This window comes from Pelmatolapia mariae, linkage group LG9 (assembly GCF_036321145.2).
Source record: "Pelmatolapia mariae isolate MD_Pm_ZW linkage group LG9, Pm_UMD_F_2, whole genome shotgun sequence".
Lineage (NCBI taxonomy): Eukaryota > Metazoa > Chordata > Actinopteri > Cichliformes > Cichlidae > Pelmatolapia > Pelmatolapia mariae.
The window spans coordinates 4,251,064-4,272,105 of record NC_086235.1 but is presented as its reverse complement, the minus strand read 5'-3'; the positions used below and the strand labels follow the sequence as shown (position 1 = coordinate 4,272,105).

General features: G+C 41.3%; 2 long non-coding RNA genes across 2 annotated transcripts; one reads left to right on the top strand and one right to left on the bottom strand.

The window, feature by feature from the left end:
- Positions 1–7: 7 nt before the first annotated feature.
- Positions 8–13,840, top strand: LOC134634721 (uncharacterized). The gene is made up of 4 exons (XR_010094865.1): positions 8–274; positions 5,675–5,780; positions 12,106–12,954; positions 13,078–13,840. It is a non-coding gene; the product is annotated as an uncharacterized LOC134634721 (long non-coding RNA).
- On the bottom strand, positions 6,308–9,718 carry LOC134634864 (uncharacterized). Its single transcript, XR_010094900.2, has 4 exons — positions 9,630–9,718; positions 7,799–7,909; positions 6,929–7,207; positions 6,308–6,409 (listed from the first exon to the last, which is right to left on the bottom strand). It is a non-coding gene; the product is annotated as an uncharacterized LOC134634864 (long non-coding RNA).
- Positions 13,841–21,042: the final 7,202 nt, after the last annotated feature.

Below are 21,042 nucleotides of genomic sequence, written 5' to 3'. Positions count from 1 at the left end.
TGCGGGAGAGGAGTCGAGCAGAGAGAGCTGCTTTTCCATGAAACGGGAGTAAAGTAGTGAACTTAGAGGCGAGAGACGAACGTAAAGTATCGATCATATACCACTACCAACGTTTGGATCGATATCTGCATCGATCTGCCCACCCTTGTCTCCTGGATCGTAGCTGAGATCAGCGTGAACCACGTGGGTCTCTGCTCCCTGATCTGTTTGCTGTGTTTGGAAAGAGTTCCAGCTTCATCACGGAGTTTCTCTCGGTTTGTGGGCTCATCTAAAGGTAAGCACCGAGCTAACTTTACTGTGAGTTCAGTTCATGTTGAGTTTAGCTCCTGAATGAGGTCTTCTGCTGCTCTCCTCGGTGTCTGTTCACAGTTTATTGTGAACACGTTGAGAGAAGAGTGAGAGAGTGTTTGGAGAAAAACACCAACTAATCATTAGCTCAGCATGCTGGGAGAAGTTGGAGCAGAAAAGTCTTTTCATTGTCCCTGCAGCTGTTTTTCTGCATGCACCAAACCTCTACAGCCTCATTTCTATTTGAAGTGATAACAGGAAATCAGAGCGATCTGCTGCAGTATCAGGGTCACAATAACTTACAGCTGCTGTGGATGAACACATGAGAGGAAGTGAACTCCTACAAACTCTCATTTTAATGAGTCTGGCAGCTGTAAAGTGATGTTAACAAAAACTAATGAATCAGAGATGAAAGTTCATATTTGAAAGCACAGAGAATGAAAATATATTGTGGTGGTTAATGTGCAGCTCTTGGTGATTTGGGAGAAGAAGAATGTTTTTAATCATGTTGTGGATTGAATGTTGGACTTTGTTTTTATTTTTTGTTTACAGAAAACAGGGGTTTTGTTCACTTGTGGTTTATGATGGAGACTCTGAGTCTGGTCCAGCTGCTTTTTGGGGTTTCTGTCTCTTAAAGAGTCTGTTTACATCTCTCATGTATGGAGAGAGGACCCATGGAGGGTGGAGAGACTGTGAAGTGGTGATCAGGTCCAGGACATGTTTTATAATCACGGGGGTTGCTGAAGGTGTTGAAAGTCTTGAGTGGGGGGGTAACAGGTCATTGTTGGTAGAATCCACAGCAGGAGCTGTTCAGGCTGTTGGTGTGCATTGTTGGTTCATTGAAGTCTTTAGGTTTGTGGTTGGTTCACTGTCTGAGTGTTTTCCAGACAGAAGCAGAGTCGTTAGATGAAAACAGGTTTGGGAAAGTCTGAGGAACTTGGAAAGAAAAGCGTCTGGACTTCTTTAAGTTGCTTGAAGACATTTCACCTCTCACCCGAGAAGCTTGTTCAGTTCTAAGGTTAGATGTCGGAGAGTCTCAGATTTAAACCCTGTGGGAGTGTGTGTTCCCCTCCCCCAAGAGGGACAAAAGGACCCCCTGATGATCCTGATGATGGTCCAGGATGTGAGTGGGCGTTAAGGCGTCTTATACAGAAAGTGACTGGACTTCTTGTGTGGCTAGTAGAGGTGCAACGGATCAAGGTTGATCCAAAATCCGAACCGATCCCACTCCACGGTTCGGTACGCACGTGATGCGAAGATTCGAAAAAGGAAAAAAAAAGTATGTGTTTGGTGCGCGTGGTCAGTCTGTCAAGCGGTAGTTATGGTCAGCGCTAGCGGTCCAAGTGGAGGAGCAGAGGAGTTTGCGGCACTTAAGCAGCCCTTTGCTGCCCAGTCCGACCAGACTAAAGCGATTACAAAAGCTACTGGGTGTTTAGCTGCAGACGGGAGGCTGTATTCTGTTGTGCAAAACAAGGTTTAAATTGTGATGAACGTGCTTGAGCCACGCTGTGATATCTCGTTGCGTGTCCACTTCAGTGACAAGATCGTTCCAAGCGTGTATGAGCAGGAGAAGTTTAAAGTTATGGCTGAACTGTCCCAGGCATCTTCTGTTGCTCTAACTACAAATGGGTGGACCTCCAGGGCCACGGAAAGCCACGTGACCATGACCGCTCGTTATATCACAGCGGAGTGGTAGATACAAAGCCCTGTACTGCCCTATAGATTACATTAGATTAGATGAAACTTTGTTTATCCCTCAGATGGGTTCCTCCAGGAAATTCAGTTTCCAGTAGCACAGCACCGACAGAAGTTGCAGAATGTGAGCAGAAATATTCCATATATACACATATATAAATACAGAGAATACAAAAGGGATAAATAGAATTAATAGGAATAAGAATACAAGGGAACGGCACATTTCAAGTATTGTGAGTCTATTACACCGTTGGATATTAACAAAAACTATTGCACAGTGAAAAGGCACTACAGCTACTTGTTCCCCCCTCCTCTGTCCCCATTTCCCCTCCCTCTCCCCTCCAGCGAGGAGTTAAACAGTTTGATGGCGTGTGGGACAAAGGAGTTTTTAAGTCTGCTGGTCCTTGACTATGGGAGAAGCAACCTGTCACTGAACAGACTCCTCTGGTTGTTTATGGCCGTATGCAGAGGATGCAGAGGCTGCCCAGCATGGTCCATAATGTCCATAACCTTAATTTGTTTTTATATAAGTGCGTGGAATGAGTCTTCAGTTGAATGTTTTTTTAATAGGCAAAAAATACTTAAAGTAAATGGCGAGTCGAATTTTTGTCTTTTTTTTTCTATTTTTGCTGATCCGAAAATTGATCCGATCCGTGACTTAAAACCGTGATCCGATCAGAACCATGAGATTTTTGATCTGTTGCACCACTAGTGGCTAGGCACTGTCCCTGTTAAAGAACCAAGAGCCTTTCTTTCCACTTCCTCCATGTAAAGTTTGGCTACAGTGGGTGACACATGGGAGCTCACAGCACATCCATGTTTGTGTCTGTAGAAACCCTCGTTGTATTTAAAATATGTGGTGGTAAGGCAGAGGTCTAACAGTGTGCAGACCTGATCAGGGTGAAGCTGGTTCTGGTTTGTAAGGAGCTGTCTTGATGTAGTTGTTTCCTGACAGTCTCCACTGCCTCGGTTGGAGGTATACAAGTGAAAAGTGAGACCACATCAAAGGACACTCTGCTTTCATCTGGATCAAGTGTAAGTTTGTGGACCTTGTTGGTGAAGTCAGCAGAGTTTTTGATGTGATGGGGTGTGTTCCCCACAAGGGGAGCTAGGATGGTGATGAGGTGCTTGGAAATGTTGTAGGTGGCTGAGTTTATGCTGCTACCAGTGAGTCTGAGTGGGACTCCTTGTGTATCTATGGAAGTCCATATATACAGGGTGCAGCATCCCCTGGGCAAAGGTGGTGGTCTGCAGGGTAGGGCTGCCACGATTAGTCGACTAGTCACGATTACATCGACTTTTAAAATCGTCGACGACTAATTTAATAGTCGATGCGTTGTTTGAAACTTTGTAAGATCCCAAAAGACGCAGAAATAAGTAGTAGTATTTAAGAGTGTAATAACGGACTGAAACAGAAGATGGCAGCATTGCATGTACAAGGATGCCAGCTGCCCTTAAACCCCGAAGAAGAAGAAGAACCTGTGTCCCAGAATTCATAGCGCGGCCCAGCGCAGTTGTCAACAATGGCGGCAGCTAGTTAGTTTTAAAATTACTCTTATTATTCTTTCTGGGTCACAAAATAAATGTTTAACATATTTTCAGGCGAGAATGTAACTGTGTAAACCTCAAATATCTGCTCAGTTTATCAAGACACCACATATTTTCAAAAGCGCTCCGCGTTTTCGGAGACGTCTGTTACCCAACAGCTCGATAGCTAGCCGGGGTTCAAGGCTCACTAGAGCCCGTGAGAACACCGGACTCCGGCAAATCGTTTTCAAACCCACCGCCGTCTTTCGCTACTCAGGTTAAACATGATATATGAGTCACTTAGATAACTTAAAAATGTCATTGTTGTTTTTTTATTAGTATTTTATTTGTTCCTGAGTAAATTGGTTTGGCTGAGATTAAAGTTTTTACACAGCTGAATAAACATCAAGCAGACAGCTGATTATCAGAAGTGTGAGATACTCGAGAATTTACTCCGGTGTCCTGTTATATTTTAGATAGCAAGGAGCAGATGGCTGAGTTTATTAATCTTCACCGAAACAATCTGCAAATGTCATTAAAATTTAATAAACTGTCATCTTGTCTTTATTTTTAGTTAGCGCATACCTTAAACACTTCAAGCTGTAAGCTAATGATAGTTATATAAGAGCAGATACATGCTGGTGCAATAAGCTGTACGTTGTACGTCCAATGGATGCATGATCTGATCAGTCGACTAATCGCAAAAATAATCGGTGACTAGTCGACTATCAAAATAATCGTTTGTGGCAGCCCTATTGCAGGGCACTCAGTGGCTTTTTCAAGTTCTTGTAGGCAGCTGATGACTTTCTTTTTGTAGTTGCTTCTGGGGTTTCACCTTGAAGCTTCATAGTAGGGGTGGGCAATATAAACGATATACGATAGAAACGATATAAATTTGGCCAACGATAGAGATTTTGACTATATCGCTCTATCGCGATAGCGCATGTTGATGATGTCATCAAGCTGCGCCTGTTTTTGTCGAAAGCATCGCAGCGGCTACAGCCATTATCATCTGTAAATTATGCCGGGCGACAGTCATAGCAAAGAGATGAAGCACTTTTGAAATATGGGGAAAGCCAAAAGCTGTGCTTCCTCCACTTCCGTAACATTGATTCATTAATGTTGAATTCTCTCGCAGCTGTTCTATTCCCATGTTGTTGCAGTATATTAATAACTAACCTTGTATTGTGGATGAATAATCTCAGTTGTTCTCCTGACTGAAGTTTGGCCCGTGTATAGCATCCTGCTATGCGATTGCATTTGTCCCTGACCACCAGAAACCCTCACGTTAACTTTTATCGAGTGAAAAAAATAGTTGCCGTTCATCCTCCAGCTTCACTGTGCTAATGTTATGCTAACATAGCTGTGTCGCTAGTGATCACGTAGCACAATATTATATAGCAGGTAGTCCAACTTCATTAACCCTACAAACGCCACTGCTGTTTAGTTTCCTGTCTTCATTTCTGTTGGAAGTGATAGCAGAGCTGTACGTTTTAATTAGTTTCAAAAATCTCTCTGTCAGAACATGGTATGTCATGTTTAGGTGGAAACTAGCGAGCTAACTTCTAACGCCGTTAAATTTAATAAATTATGTTTTTATAGATGCCTGGATGTTAAACTTAATTGTTACACCTGGTAAAGCAGCAACGCTGATGATTTTATTAAACATGAAAGCATTTAGACCGTTTTTAACTCTCAGTGTTCGTTTGACTTTGGGACCTGAAGTGGACAGAGTTTTGGACCCAGATTACTCCGCGAAGCTCCTACTACGGCAGCCATAATGCTCTGACAATCCATCAAGCAGTAAGGCTTACCAAAGTTGTACTAAAACATTTTTTAACAGATTTCTACACGCCAAAATCGGATCGAGGTCAGTAAGCATAACCGGAATTCATACATAAGGCACACTCTCGATTTTTGAGAAAATTAAAGAATTTTAAGTGTGCCTTATAGTGTGGAAAATACGTTATACAGAAGAAAATAATATATCGCGATATATATCGTTACCGCACGTGCTTCAAATTATATCGTGATAGGAATTTTAGGTCATATCGCCCAGCCCCACTTCATAGGTATTGTTGTCACTGAGGAGTGTAGTAATGTTTATTTGCTCTGCTTCTTCTTGTCAGGGATAAAATACATATCTATACTTTTTGTGTCCCAGCTGAGTAACAGGAGGAGAAGAGTCTGGTGGAGCAGCACAGGAACAATTTCAGCCATTTGGACTCAGCTCAGCCACTACAGAGGAAACAATGACTTCAACACAAAAGGTGAGAAAAATATCACAGTTACACTGTTATTGAAACTGTGTGCACAGCTGGTTGTTACCAGCATATGGAAGAAATATAGTATCATCAGAATTCAACTATTTTTAGACATTGAATTTATAACACTGAATTTCTATCCTCCAAATTTCCCTGCAGAAATATTCATCTGCAAAAATTCACCTGCAAAAAATTCACCTGCAAAAATTCACCATCAAATATTCACCTGCAAAATTTCACCTGCAAAAATTCAACTGCAAAAGTGATAATGACTTAAATGACCCAAGCCAGAGCAATCAGCACTAGATCGAGTCGAGCGGCTCTCAGCCAATTAAATTACGCTGTTTGATCACATGACACCGTTAGCCAGCAGTGTGTCTCCTAAAAGAGAGCTGTTTAGAGGTGAGTGATTAAGGCTGTGTCCCAATTCAGGGTCTGCACGCTTGAAGTACGCGCAGTACGCGCAGTACGCTGCTGGCTCTTCCTCCTCCTCTTCCTCACACACTGCTGAGTGTGTCCTGGTGGATCATCAGGGGTGCAAAGCCTCACAGATGATGTGCAGCAGTGGCTCCCTCAGTCTGTCCTCACTCTGGACACTTGCAGTCGTCACACATGGAAATCAAATGTGTGATAAGCTGCAGGATTCAAACACAAGTGTAACTTATAAACACATGTTCATACTTTTATTCCACAATCAGAGAGAAAGAAACAGAGAGAGAGTGCAGGACAGACAGACAGGTGACAGTCTCAGGTGTATACACTGCTACAAAACAGCACAAGAGAAGGAGGATTTAGTGTTTGTGTTATTACGAGTGCTAAACAAGAAGAGTTCCAGATGGTACAGTGGACACATGTGTGACTCCTGTGATTAAAGCATCTTTCTTTCAGCTTAACGAGTGAACCGTCAGCTCGTTCAAACACACGTTAAAGTCCGTTTGGCTCGACACCACCGAACAGAGGCAGCAATATAACATAGCTAACATTAACAGTGCAGTGAATCCTGCTTGTGCCGTGATATTCAGGACTGCAAACTGAGCAGCATCACTGACTTTCAGCTTGTTGTGTTTGTGGATATATGACTGACTTTAATTATCCATAAAATCATCACATTCTCTGTAAGAGAATCAATGAGTACTAAAAATGTGCACCTTTACCTGTGTGTTTTCTGGAACAGGAACAGGGTGATATCTGTGACCCAACTCCCACAGCTGGTTGGGGGACTCATGTTGTTTTCTGTTCGCAGTGGATGGTTGTCCCATCCACTGCAAAATGTATTAAAATCATCCTCCAGTCGAGGAAGAAAGACGTAATGGCAGCAAAAGAGGTGTGCAGCATTTGAAATGTCAAGAAGGCCTTCTTCCTCAAGGTTGTGAAGAACATCGTAGTAAATGCATGTAACGGCCACCCAGAGGTCTCTCCACAGTCGCTCTATTCTGAAATAATATATAAAAAATATTTAATTAGGTATGGCCTTTCTTTTGGTGTGTATGATAAATTCCCTGCTTGTTTCTAACCCTACATGAAATGTGTGCATGACAACAGTAATAATACATTATCAGGGCATGTAGGAAGGACCCAGGCATATCACTTAAAAGGTGCCAAAAGGGTTGTAATGATCAGTGGCAACACATGAGATGACAACCAGACCATTAACACAGAATGAACATTCAGGGAAGGAAGTAACAGACTGGAAAAGGTGTGTGAATAACTAAAAATAGGGCAGAGTCCTGAAGGCTCTTTGGGGTTTGTAGGACCTGTCCAATATTTTCTTCCTTGAGGGGTAAATAATGGAAATTGAAAGAAAAAACAACAACAACAACAACAACAAAAAAACACCTGACACATATCAGACAATATATCCTGCTGGATAGGGCACTGTTCTCTAAAGACATTTTACTTTAAAGATTTTTCATAAAACTATACCCTTTAAATGTTTGTATTTTTAAATAATGGAAATAAAGCTGCAACACCTTCCATCTTATGTCAGAAACATTTGAGGTTGACAGTATTTTATGAGAACAAACCTTTGATTGTGCACACTCATTCCTGAAATGAAACTGCCTCTTCCTGTGCCACGAACAGTAAACATCAGCCGTGCAACCTCCACATTTTCCCATCCGTGGTTGCCACGAACCCTGAAAACAAAGAAGAGTACCCCAAAACATTCGAAGCTTTAAACAAACTGAGATCTGATAATAAAGAACAACATATGCCTTAATCAAAGTGTTTTTAAAAAAATGTAAAAGAATCCTTAAAATCTCTGATTGCTACTGCTCTAGAAGGCATAAAAAAAAAGTCTCATGAATGCACTTTCCAGCATGTGTCAGTATGAAGTTTAATTTAACACAGCTGTTAAAACATTTTTCAGGATTTAACAGGATAGTAACAATTATTTAGATTTATTGAATTTATAGGAAATTACACAAGTGCCATCTTGTATCATTATGATCTGTGTAAAGAGACAATTTTAAGAATATTTTTGCAAAAATACGTTAAAGTTGGAAGTAATTGGCCGATGTTCCACTCTTGAAGATCAGCTGTGCACATTTGTTGCACATTGTTGGAATGGAGAAGTTGAGGCCCTTGCAGGCTACCCACAATTTTCCCCAAACTGAGCGACCCAGCTAATTCAACACCTTTACTAAGCAGTGCTGTTATGTAATTGGATACAAGGGGTGAGATAGTAATATTTTCCCTCCTTGGTTGTAGCTCCCTGACATTACAAGGGTAATCATTTTATGATGTCGGGTTCAGTGTTACACCAGGATTTCAAATACAATATCATCATCAATAAGAATTAGTATTATCATTTCAGAATTGTAGGTAACCACTTTTAAATGCCATAGGCTACTTATTTGTTTAATTTGATGTATTCTCTCTAGGAGAGCGCAGAGGGAATATCCCGTTTAACTTATGCTATCTGTTTAAGTTTAGATAGTATTTGTAAAGATACTGACCATATCCTTTTCTGAAAGTGTGGATATAATGGATGGGGTAAGGTACTGGCATGCCACAACTTTATAGTTGTTAAATTCTGGGTACAAGTATACATGCCCATCTTGTACATGTTTTTTAATATTATTATTATTATCATCATCATCATCATCACCATCCTACCCAATTACATGTTTCTTTTAATCAGGTTATGCTGTTTTAATGACTTTACAGTATAATTTACATTGTGTTCCTTTAATTTTCCCTAATTGTATGTTATATTAATCCTATATTTCCGTTTTAATATTTCTAATGTTTGCCTTGTTTTCTTCACTGCCTGGTCTGCCTCTGTCTCGCCTGTATGGATGCACTTACACCTAAATTTCCCCAACAAAGGATGTTTTAATTCACCACTATTCCAGTGAAACACGAGTCTCCCATCTTCCTGCTACCGGTCTCGAGTTTTTGTTCACCAAAGCACACACCAACTTCATACTGACGGACAGATCACTGCCTTATTCCCGCCTTGTCTGACCGTGATTCATGGCGTTGGTTCACTTCACCTCACTCTTCCCCATTCTTGTCATTAAATCAGGCCATTCTGCAACCATGGCAGCCATTCACTCTATGGCTTTATTCATGGTGTATTTTACCCCTTCACCAAATGCCGTTCTCGTTTCCAACATTACATTTGCAGTGTTCGTCTATCTATCAATATCTGCGGAGTACGGTTTTGTACCGAGTATCCTATTTTCTAAAGCACAGCATGTAAAGGTTAGCTCGGTTAGCAGGATGCTAGCATGTAGCGCCTCAGACGAGTTGAGCAAAGACCCCGTCTGTGTACTTTATACGTGAGCAACGGATTTAAATAAAATTAACGTTTCAAAAGACAAACTTGAAGATAAAACACAATATACTTACCGGAGAACCGCCAGGGTTTGCCGCTGCCATCTTGCCGCTCCTAAATTCAAAACTGCCTCTGCAGACAGGCAGGGGAGGCACGGAAATTGTCTTTGAGTTAGTCAAACGTTTTCCTCAGTTCGAGTAGATGATAAATTTTTTGCAGGTGAATATTTTTGCAAGGAAATTTGGAGGATAAAAATTCAGTGTTAAAAATTCAATGTCTAAAAATAGTTGAATTCCGATGATACTATATTTCTTCCATACCAGCAGCTTTATCTTTTCCATCCTGGGCTCCTTCATACATGCAGAATCTACATTCACAAACAGAAACCATAGAATCCCCATTTCATGTCCATGTTCATTTTGATGTAGCGTTTCCAGTTGCAGATGATCTGTCACCACCAAGTCATTGGTTCAGGTATGTGGATGACACCTGGGTGAAAATAAAATCTCAGGACGTACCACGTACCATTTCACGGATCACATTAACTCGGTGGACCGACACATCAAATTCACCAGGGAGGATATGAAAAGTGGCAGGTTAGCATTCTTAGACTGTGAGATTTCTATCAGTAATGGGGGACATCTAAAAGCTGATGTTTACCCTAAACCTACGCATACAGATCAGTATTTAAGGTTTGACTCTCATCATCCACTGGAGCATGAACACAGAGCAAACACCATCCCTACTGACACAGCGGCCATGAAGTAGAAGAATATCACATCAAGAAGCCCCTGAGTAAATGGTTATTCTAGCTGGACATTTGTCAAAACTGGGAAGGCGCCTAAAGAAAGTTCCAGCCGATCCAGGTGAGAAGGACAACCACTGCCCTACGTAAAAACTCGTTCTGATCCCATTTGTGTCAGGAGTATCGGAACCGAAGAGACTGTTTTTTTTTTTTCTAAACATCGCATCTTGGTGGCTTTTAAACCCCAAAACACGTGGCTCCAAAAATTGGTCCACCCCAAGGATCGGGTCCCCCGACAGAAACAGAGTAACATAGTGTACGCTGTTAAATGTCAGGAGGATTTCCAGATTTTATACATCGGGGAAACCAAACAACCTCTGGGTAAGAGGATGGCACAACACAGAAGAGCTACCTCATCAGGTCAGGACTCTGAAGTCTATTTAATCCTACAGGCAGGACAGGGAGGAACTCTGGTTTGAGCGCCGAGTCAAGGAGGCCATTTACGTGAAAAGGGAAAGACCATCTCTGAATCGAGGAGGGGACCTAAGGGTATTACGAGGGAAAAAAAAACACAGAAGTTACAAGAAAATACAAAGATCCTATTTAATAGGGCTGGGCCATATTATACTGTTCATGGTAATACCGGTATAATGTTGGGCAACGATAAGAAAATGAAACATCGCGATAGAATATGGGTAAAACGCGCATGCGCAGTGCCTTTGTTTTCATACGCACATGGCGGTGACAGAGAATGAGAAGGGCGAAAGTGGATGTTGAATGAAACGGATGAACCAGAATTGGTTTGTAAAAATGCTGCAACTTCAGTGGTGTGGAACTGGTTTAGCTTTCGTCCGTCAGATACACAACAAAGCACTATTTTTGGTAGAGCATGCTAGCGGGCCGTCGTTATTACCGTGTTTTTTGGAAAATACGGCACACTTAAAATCAATCCTTTGATTTCTCTGAAAATCGACAGTGCCCCTTATAATCCCGTGTGCCTTATGTATGAATTCTGGTTGTGTTTACTGACCTCGAAACGATTTTATGTGCTACACGGCGCTCGAAAATCTGTCAGATGTTTTAGTACGACTTTGCTAAGCTACGAAGCCGCACCGCTTGATGGATTGTCGGAGCGTTACGGCTATCGTAGGCAGGAGCCTCGCAGAGTGATACGTACTGTGCTTCAACATAATATTACCGTATTGTGTGTGTATAACCTCTTTTTAAGTTTTGTGGATATTATACATGGTTATGCTGAGGATATGTCGGCCAGTTTCCACTGGAAATGTCTTTTGGTTAAACTGTCAGCAAGGAATTCGCATTTGCACTGTTAATTTTTATATAACTTTAATGCAAAAAAAAGCTGCTTGTTTATATTAAAATACATTGATGGTTTTGTTTTTTGTTTTTTTGCATTAATAAAGTTGTGGAGTTGTTAAGTATTTTGTCTAGTGTTAATTATATCGTCAGTTATATCGTTATAGCAAATTTTCAAATGTATATCGTGATAAATATTTTTGGTCATATTGCCCTGCCCTACTATTTAATCAGCACACATTGAAACAACAGCATCAGTAAAAGCACAAGTAAAATATTTTTTTCCTGTGATCAATATTTCTTCAATAATGTCATTTTCATTGCAACTCTCATTGTAGCTCATCATTGTAATGTGATAATATCACCAGAAGGTGGTGGTAACAAACCTACAATGTGTTTGTTGACTCTTTAATTCCACTAATGGAGTTTCAGTTTGTTCCACGACTGCATTTCACTCACTGCCTCTGTTTGTATCTCTGTCACTGCAGGACCAACATGGAGCGAGAAGTCAGCGCTCTCAGGAGGCCGACAAACCTCACAGAAGAACGGGAGAGAAAAAATACAGCTGTGATGAGTGTGGGAAGAATTTTTTCCGGGCCGACAGCTTAAAAAGACACAAACTCATCCACAGTGGAGTTAAAGCACACAGCTGTGCGTTGTGTGGAACATCTTTTGCCCTGCCTGAAAATTTAAAAACACACCAAGTCATCCACACTGGAATTAAAGCATACAGCTGTGACTTGTGTGGAAAGTCTTTTACCCTGGCTGCAAACTTAAAAACACATCAACTCATCCACAGTGGAGTTAAAGCACACAGCTGTGACTTGTGTGGAAAGTCTTTTACCCTGGCTGCAAACTTAAAAAGACACCAACTCATCCACAGTGGAGTTAAAGCACACAGCTGTGACTTGTGTGGAAAGTCTTTTACCCATGCTGAAAGCTTAAAAACACACCAACTCATCCACAGTGGGTTTAAAGCATACTGCTGTGACTTGTGTGGAAAGTCTTTTACCCTGGCTATAAGCTTAAAAAGACACCAACTCACCCACTCTGGAATTAAGGCATACAGCTGTGACATTTGTGGAAAAAATTTCAGCCAGCCAGGCAGCCGAAATATTCACCTACGGATTCACACTGGAAGTGATGTTTACTGCTGTGATCAGTGTGGGAAACACTTTACAACAGCCACACAGTTACAGAGCCACATGTTTACCCACACTGAAGAAAGACCTTATAAATGCGACCTGTGTGATAAGACTTTTAAGTCTCCACCTCACCTGAAAAAACACCAACACGTCCACACTAGAAAATAACTCCACAAGTGCAGTTACTGTGAGGTAAGTATTTATATTTTTATTGTTGAATTTTAGTCTGAGTGTAAGAAGTCTGATTAGGCGACGTTCAGGATAAAAATGTTGAAGGAATTCCCTGACTTACACTGTGTTTGTGTCTTTGTTTAGAAGCAGAGCGACACAGATGGATCCAGTTCTCAACCCTGTCGTCACTGTGGTGGTGGGAAAGCGTTTCGTTGTGACCTTTGTGGAAAAACTTTCAGTCATTAAGAGAGCTTAATAAGGCATCAACGTAGAGACCCTGGAGACAAAATGAGCTACTGCAGAGAATGTGGTAGAGGCTTCACCACATCAAGTGCATTAAAAAACATGAACTCTGTCATAGTGGGGTCAAAAAGGACATCTGTGACCAGTGTGGGTCATCCTTCACCACTGCAGTGCAGATAACATTAAAGTGCATAAATGCGTCCACACAGGAGAGACACCATACAAGTGCAGACACTGTGACATAAGCTTCTCATGTTCAGGTAATCGTAACGTTCATGAAAGTACACACATTGAAGGGAACTTCAGCTGTGACCTGTGTGACAAAAGCTTCAAAAAACATTCACTTCATTATCTGCTCTGTGAAAACATCATCTGAACTTGGAGGGGGCAAACACAGTGTACAGATGAGTGTTAACATGTGCTTGTCAGGCACTCTTTTTGGCTGTCGTGATTTACACTTTACACTCTTTCATCTTCCGTTTCTCGCCTGTACCAACCATTGACTGTCATCGTCATTTTCCCCTCTCTCATTCTTAAAGGTCTGTGCCTGTAACACTCTGCTCATGTTGTCTTCATATTAAATCTTTAAAAAAAATATTTAAAAAAATGTAAAAAAATTCTTCACGTGAATATGCGGGCCCTGAGTTTGAGACCCGTTTTTATCTTTGTTCCCTTAGGACATAGTAGTGACTAGTAGTTGTACTTTTTACTGTATTATAAAAGTTATAGGAATGTGTTTTTACCAAACTAATATTGTATCAAAACTGTCGATATAGATATACACATCAATGTCTTTCATTTGACGTTTCTCAGTTTTCCAAATGTAATTGTTTTTCATGTATTCATTTTATGTGTTACCTCAATTACACCTTAATCCTTTTTCATATTTAATCTTCTACTGTGGTAATCCTTGTTCTTAGATCCCTTTCTCCCAGAACTCCAAATAATTTCACACCAGTTGCCCTTAAAGCTTCCAATATGAACTAAATCCGTCAACTGTCTTTGAAACAACAACTGCTCTGACTTTATGTCCAGAAAAAAGAATCTCAAGCTAAACTGGTGTTGGGCTGTACTTCCATGTAATACCAGGTTGTACCAGAAGGTGGAGCAGTGCTCCAAGAGCACATTCAATGGCAGCAAAGAAATGTTAAAAACAGCAGCACACATTAGGGTCGTTTTAAAGAAAGCAGATGACTCCTTTTAGTTCATTCAAATTCTATCAAACCTCTACTTTTGGCTGCTCCTTTCACTTTAGTGTATTTACAATATCCTTGAAGTCTACGTGTTGTTTTTTAATGAATTCATTTTGATCCACATGTTCTGCAGCTGTTTCCTTGTTGATTTGAAGTTTGTATTATGAAATCCTGATACTGTTAAATCATTAGTTATATCTGATGAACTGTGCAAAGTTTTTAGGGTGTGAAAAATAAAGAAATGGTCTCACAACAAGTAGTTTGAGCCATGATTTCAGATTCAAACTAATTTAACTGTTCTCAGTATCACAGATGGAGGTTTATCAGAGGAGGAGACTTAGCTGTTTTCCACTCACACTGAACAGGCAGCTCATTAAAAACTCTGGATCGATCTTCCAGGACAAAAAGGTCATAAAATGTTACATTTTTCTCAAAAACTTGCTGTGAGTATGAAGTTCGCTGGGGGTGTGTTTAAGATGCTAAGTGCAAACAAACTGTGCTTGTTAAAACGCTTGTTAAAAAGTGAGATTAGAGGAGAGTAAGTTGAGAAACAAGAATATCTGCGGTGCGGTGTGGCAAGAAGAAACTCTGAAACAGAAAATCAAAGCACTGCTGTGTTTCTAAGGAGCAGGTTTCACAGTGACCAATCATAGAAAGCCCGGCAATTCCAAAAGCATCTTCGCCCCTTTTACTATTAATAGATGTAAAGTTTGAGTGCATATGCATGAACCTCAATCAGCTATTACACAGAGGGCACGTGGATATCGCTTTGTATTAGTTCTGGTCAATTATGCACCACAACATCCCGAAGCAGTGCCACTGTGCAGGATTTCTGCAAAAAGAATGTCATAAGCTCTGTTTCATTTCATGTCTGGAGTAGGGCTGGGCAAAACGATTATTTTCCTAATCGATGAATCTAGCGATAAATTTTTCGATGCATCGATTAATCTAGTGATTAATTTTTCAATCCGATTCAATTTCGTTTTGATTCGATTATTTCCCCATTATTTGACTTGTATAGCAATTTCACATTTACTAATTTATGTATATCAATGAAAAACACAAATTTCTTAATTTGAAGACCTTTTAATAAAAATATTTGTAAAATAAAGTTGTAGTATTCGTACCATCTTATATTAGAGAACAAGAAATTACATGTGCAAATATATATATATCTATATATCTATCTATCTCTCTCTCTCTCTCTCTCTCTCTCTCTCTATATATATATATATATATATATATATATATATATATATATATATATATATATATATATTGTAATAGTGTCCACGACGGCTATGTTTAGCAGGTGGTGCATTGTCTTTGTTAACATTTTTCCTGCAGCCAATTCGCTGTCTCACATTTTCGTCTTTCGCCGATTCTGATAATCAGCCTGTGCGCATTCCGACTCATTTTGCCAGCATTGGCCACAAATAAAAAACAACTAAACAGCAGCTGCTATATGTTACTGCTAAGCAGCTTAAATGAGTTTTGCATTTACAGAGGTTGGGTGTTTATCTCTGTCTATGAGTGAGTGTATGTCTACGTGGGGAGGGTGTCTGGATGAATTAAAGGGCAAAAACCAGCGTTAGTAAAAAAGTTGAAAACTTACGGTGGTTTGTCCTTTTCAGAAGCTGCTCCTGGATGCCGTCATTTGAGCTGCTGGTGCATAGCTGTCGTGCTTTTATGATAGGCCATTTCCACCTTACAAAGCCGGCAAACGACTGAATCACTTCCTTTTCCGTTAAAATATCCCCATACTGTAGAACTGCGTGTTCGGGTGGAGTGGTTTAAGTCGACTGCGACTGCCTCACTCATGTTGCCGCTACTCGCTGCCGCCATGTCTGTTTTGAAAGTGACGACACATCGATGCAGATTTTTTTACTTCGACGTAATCGATTACGTTGACGCGTTGTCCCAGCCCTAGTCCGGAGTTGGTATCCCCAAAGAGATACTTACTGACACTGATCACTCAGAGTGATGGGTTGGTGGAGCAGCTGAATAAGACTTTAAATTCCATGATTCACAAGGGGAATAGACTCTAATGCAGACAGCACTCAGAGACGCAGGGACTGAGAGCAAAAAAGACTTTTATTACAGAGTGCGTGCTGGGGCACAGAGTAAACAGAAATACAAGGAGCACTCAGCAAGTTAACCATAAACTTAAGTAGAGTAACAAAGCAAATTATGAATCTACACTAAAAATACTCCAATAGAACACTATGTACTTAAAGTATACTGTGATTCCTTAACACATGACTTTGAGAGTCATTTACATAAACACAAACTGAGAAATAAGAGTCTAAAAAATCACTACAGCTACTGTGAGGTGGTCCGTGAGGAGCTGTCATGGCTGAGGGTTGGGGGTTGGGAATCCGACACACGGTAACTTCCAGTGCAGGACCCCTGAGGAGTGGGACGAAGCGAAAGGGTGTGATGGAATTTTCACGATCACTGTAAATGAGGGAAACGGGTGTAAGCTGGGATTTCGGAAGCTGATCCAAAGTGTATGTAGCGAATTGCAAACAGTCTTACTTTTATGCAGGCGGAGGCAAAGCACAGAGGAGTAGGTGGTCCGGGTGTGGAGAAGAGGTAATCCTGATGAGTGAGTTTGTTAAAGTCAGAGTGTTGGGCAGGGAGGCAGGCGAACATGAGTGGGAAGCTGCGAGTAGACCAGCGATTGAACCAAAGAAGGTTATGTCTGTGACTCAGCAACATCCAGAGGTTTTCTGTTAGCAGAAAGTACAGAGGTCAAACACACGAAAAACTCTGTTGTTTGCAGTGCAGGAGGCCTCCACGGGATTTTGTGCCTTTGCGTTGCATCATCAGCCCATCATCAGCGGCAGCAGCGCCTGTACAACAGTGGGGCTAGACTCAGATTATTTTCACTGGGAGACAAAGTTCTTGTAGTTTACTCCCTTCTGCTAACTCGAAAGAGGTGAGGCAGTTCTTGGAACTGACTGGTTACAACCGCCAGTTTGTGGTCGGCTTTCTGGAGCTGACCAGTCCCTTAATTTAATTAATTCTTATGGAGATTTACTGTAATTGGCTATAAGTGCGATCAGATTCATTTACAGCTTACTGTAACTCACTAAATTTCTTTGAGATTGTTGACAGTCCCATCAGATTGAATTCAAAATTTCCAGAAATCCATCTTTATTTGATTTCATTATCACAGACATCCGACATAAACACACAGCTGCTTCAGTGTTTGCAGATGACATTAGTGACCATTGCAACAGTCAGAAGCAGAATTCATGATCCATTTCACCTTGATTGGAAAAGAATTTATCTCCAGATATGGAATCTGCCTGGAAATTATTTTATGAAGAGTATAGTAAAGGAGAAATTTGCTTTCTCTGTCTAGTCCCTGTCAGGACTCTTGCTGCAGCATTTTGAATTAACTGAAGATTTTTCAGGGAGTTTTTAGGACTTCCTGATAATAATGAATTACAGTAGTCCAGCCTAAAAGTAATAAATGCATGAACTAGTATTTCAGCATCACTCTGAAACAGGATATTTTAGAGATATTACGCAAATGGAAGAAAGCAGTCTTACATATTTGTTTAATATGTGCATTGAAGGACATCTCCTGGTCAAAATGACTGAAAGGTTCCTCACAGTGTTGCTGGAGGCAAAGGTAATGCCATCCAGAAAACAAGTAAATCCTTATTTGGTTCAGTGGAAAGACAAGCTGTTCCAATTCCTGATAATGCATTGCTTTCCAATGGTGAAAGTCTTGATGGATGGCTGCTATGAGGAAAGGCAGCCCAGAAACTTTACCAGCGGGACACATTATTGTGTGCCTCAACTTCACTGGGTTTTTCGGTCTCTTATCAGAAGCTAATCTGCTATTTTTTTACTTTCATTGGTTAGGTTTATGGATTAGAGATCTGATGTAGATTATGATATTAACATTTTGGGACATATCGTCAGCAGTGGACCTTGGATTGATTGGGTGTTTCGGCCATTATGACTAGACACCCTCATCCAGGGAGGCCCTGCCAGGGTTGATCAGGCCAAGGAGTGTCTCACTGGTTTATATTAAATTGTTATTTCTCTTCTACTTTCTTCTGTTTAGTTTTCTACAATTTTTTCTATCAATTCACTGCAAAATAAGAAGTAATACTTACCTTTTTGATATTTAGGAGCCTCACTTCTTTGAATGGATAGAAAAGGTGATAGAGAGAAGTAAGACAAAAGAGACAAGATAGGAGAGAGCAGACCCAGAAGGGAGGCGCCTGATCTGGCATCCCACATCTCCGTGCCAGATCCCCCGCTGCCTCCCAGAAAAGAGAAAAAGAGCAGAGGGGAGAAGAGCGGAACATTTTTCTTTTCCTTCCTCCGTTAGGTTTCACTACCATGATGATAGCTGCACAGCCTCCAGGAGGCCCTGAGACAGCTGTATCATTCAACCAGTAAAATTTCTAGTGTTAGGTTTTCTACTCTTTTGACGCCCTCTACTAAGGCAGGCCAACTTCAGGTTGATCAGTCCTGCGCGTGTGTCTCGCGGTTAGCTGACTGCCTTAGCTGCCCAAGTGATGTCAGCCCTCTTTAGCCACAGCCAGTGACTGGTCCTCTCACGGTGTTAGCTAATTCTCTTATAGCCTGCCGTTGCACCTGTCCTCTGATTCCAATCTCTCTAAGTAGTTTTGCTGTTGTACTGCTGATCAAACTTGCACAGAGCTTCCTCCAAGCATTACAAAAGATTCATATCAAACTTATTACAAAGTGCTTGGTTGCTTTTATGAACATTTTATAATGTCACTTTGATACTCGTGAGCACTCCTTTAGTTTGAACCCAGTGACAGTATGAAGTTATTATGAAGTTTGCCAGTCTTCTAGCTTGCTTACTTGCCACAAGTGCACTGAGCCACCTACCAATAGAAAGGAAAAAATAATGTGCATATTTCCACGAGAGAAATCCCATGCCTGGACCGTCGTTGACCACCGCCATGATTCTAGCCTGCTTTTTACATCCAACACAAAAACTGCAGTCGTGGTGCTTTTGATTGTACTCAGAACTTGGAAATTCTGCCTTCCGAATAGGAAGATGTAGGTAACACCAGACTGCAGATGAGCTGCATACAGACTGAACTGGGACAAAAAATCGGCCCGGGCATTTTGACTAGAGACCGGCCCACCATTATAGGAAAACAAATGCTGTTGTGAGAGTGATGTTCACTGTTTTGATGGTATATATGCATCAATCTAAAAAACTTTGCTAGACCCGCCCCTGCACAGTTACCAGCTGTCCGCTACATAGAAAAGGATCCTGGTGTTATTTGTCTCTCAGAAACAGTTCATAACTTCCCTTCAACTCATTCATGTCACCTAAAAGGTAAACCTGTTTCTCCATCACCTGTTCAGCTCTGATGATTCAGTAAGGACATCTCCTGGTTTCATCTTCATGTTTCCCTCTCACCAGATAACCAAACCCATATCATGACCAGCAGCTTTTACAGCTGTAGCTCCAGCAAACATCAGCTGATACTAGAAATGAATATTAAATAAATTCTAACAAACAGCTTATCAAGCTTAAACGTGCTGCTGTTGTTTAGCGCGACATCCGCTGGTTTCCTCTTTCTGGCGCAAAGTGGGCGATAAACAAGAGAGAAAAGCTGATCAGCTGATCATTGATCAGTTTCATGATTAAAGTAGCAACAGGAGAGGGAGGGGAGAGAATGAGAGGAGAAGAGCGAGCTGTGCAGCAAAGACACAGAATAACTCCAGCTTTGTGTCTTTTTCATTGTAGCTGAAGTCCGGGACAAACTGTGTTCCTTTTCACCTCAATACGAAACGCATAATGTTTTCTCTGAATACGAGACGATTCCGCTTTTCAGGGGACGGTTGGCAACTCTAATAATTAACCTTATGAACAAAATAAAGTTCAACATCAGTAACATCATAGCACCACCCAGCTGTATAGAAACTCCGTCATGCTAGCTAGCACGCAGCACGAAAAAGTCACCACAACGAAAATAAACTCCACCTAAACTTGGTTTATATCTGACCCAGATAGACTGCAGGTCATAACTTCTTACCTGAAGTTCAGTTCACACTCGGACCGGCGGCCGCTTCGGGTCTCTCCTCCTCCTGCCTCCCCTTTCTCTCATCCACCTGCTGGCCTCTGTGGAAGCTCCGCCATAGCCACCACCAAACAACTGAGTAATTTTTACACACTGGCCAGCATCTGGCCAATCCACCACCTCTCATTGTTTATACTCTACAAAAAAAACCCCACAGTCATCGGCCCATAAAAACGAAAAATCACCATCGGCCCACCGGGCAAATGCCAGGTATGCCCGATGGTCAGTCCAGCTATGGTCGTAGCATCAGTTAACCCTTCGTGTGCCAGCTGTGGCACGCGTGCCCAGGGTTGCCGAGTCCTGTTCATAGGTAATGTTGTCACTGAGGAGAGTAGTAATGTTTATTTGCTCTGCTTCTTCTTGTCAGGGATAAAATACATATCTATACTTTTTGTGTCCCAGCTGAGTAACAGGAGGAGAAGAGTCTGGTGGAGCAGCAGAGGAACAGTTTCAGCCATTTGGACTCAGCTCAGCCACTACAGAGGAAACAATGACTTCAACACAAAAGGTGAGAAAAATATCACAGTTACACTGTTATTGAAACTGTGTGCACAGCTGGTTGTTAACAGCAGCTTTATCTT